The sequence below is a fragment of the Triturus cristatus genome, chromosome 9 (genome assembly GCF_964204655.1).
Source record: "Triturus cristatus chromosome 9, aTriCri1.1, whole genome shotgun sequence".
Taxonomy (NCBI): Eukaryota; Metazoa; Chordata; class Amphibia; order Caudata; family Salamandridae; genus Triturus; species Triturus cristatus.
This window is the reverse complement of record NC_140592.1, coordinates 770,560,665-770,562,286: the sequence shown is the minus strand read 5'-3', so window position 1 is coordinate 770,562,286 and position 1,622 is coordinate 770,560,665. Positions and strand designations below refer to the sequence as shown.

General features: G+C 47.9%; 1 pseudogene; it reads left to right on the top strand.

Annotated features, from left to right (window-relative positions):
• The first annotated feature begins 756 nt into the window (after positions 1 to 756).
• Positions 757 to 1,357, top strand: LOC146798817 (coiled-coil-helix-coiled-coil-helix domain-containing protein 2 pseudogene; annotated as a pseudogene).
• The last annotated feature ends 265 nt before the right edge of the window (positions 1,358 to 1,622 follow it).

Sequence of the window (1,622 nt, the reverse complement as noted above, 5' to 3'; positions counted from 1 at the left end):
TTGATCCAGTATATAATCGGGACCTCCATTTAGGAAGCATAGAAGGTGTCAGCATTATATAGACTTCTGTAGAAGTCTTGGAAAAAGGGAATAAGTGTATAGCCTAAAGCTTCACACTTGCAAGAAAAGGTAGGTATGGGGGATCTATATCTCTCCAAGTCAAGAAAGAATCTGCCCTAACTAACTAGGGGGACACCAATTAAAATAACAATAATTTCAGGAACATCCATATCTCTTCTCACATCATCAGAAACCAACCAAATTGTTAGTTGAGAGGAGCATTAACACCTTCCTTTAAGTGTCCTATCTCATTAAATCTAGGACTGTAGTCCGCGACCTTGGACATCTCACCATCCAGGTACATGATGACAGTGCAATGGTACGTATACCTCAATCTCTTAGTCAAATTGTTAAAGATTTTTCTCCATTGGTCATATGGACCTTTGTTGGTTAACTTGAAGAATTGTAAGGAAGAAGACATCAGCAGGACATTTCTAGGATGTGAAGCCATTTTGGCTCCGCAATAAGGACCAGGAATAACTAATTATGGTTGAAGGAATTTTACTTTAGGATACTAATCAATCCAGTATATAAGTAGATCAAAAATAAATACAAACAATACAATACAGCTGGTAAGCTGATATAGCTCAGTAGGTTAACCCCTGATAAGATGAGATACAGAATAGTGATAGCCACACCAATGTTGATAATCGCTGCGCCGCCCTCGCGTCCTTCTAGCTAGAGCGAGGACAGGTCAAGACACTCGTTCAAAGCCGCGAGACGCCCATTACCTGGAAGCAGCCATGCCCCGGGGAAGCCGCAGTGTATCCTCCCGGCCTGCCCACAGCCATGCACCACCCTCGGCCCCATCTGTGGCCCATCCTCCACCCGCAGCAGTCGCCGCTGCACCACAGCAACCAGGGTTGATGGCTCAGATGGCCACCACTGCTGCAGGAGTGGCAGTGGGATCAGCAGTGGGGCATGTACTCGGTGGAGCTCTGACTGGGGCTTTTAGTGGAGGAAGCAGCTCTGAACAAGCCAAGCCAGCAGTGACGGCACAGGAGCCCCCAAAGCAGCAGACTTACCAGAACCAATCTCAATATGGACCGTGCCACTATGAGATGAGAGAGTTTCTGAACTGCGCCACCACCGAGAGCGATCTGTCACTGTGCGAAGGGTTCAGCGAGGTGCTGAAACAGTGCAAGGGCAGCAACGGTATCACAGCGTTGATATGAATCGGATCAGGAGCTGAGGAACCAGATTTAAATGATCTTGAGAGCAGCAAGTGACTGATAGGAGCCAGCACTAGGACACCCAAAGACCACCCTGCAGGACCCTCCAGTGCCATGCATCTGCCACAGGCTCATGACTGAGGTTTAACTCAGGGCAAATTGAGGCCTGCGCCTGGACGAGTCTTGATCTGCCACTGTGTACTCCAACAAGCATTGGCCTGTCACCGCACCAACAGCCAAGCACTTTACAAGTCCCGTAGGACTGAATTCCACGCACAAGCCTCTCCCGCCTCTTCCTTTCTTAATTTTAAAACTACAGAAGTTAAGAACTGCCATCACCCATTTTAGAGCGGGTGTTGTGAGACTTGTCACTTGCGCCTGATGTGAAAC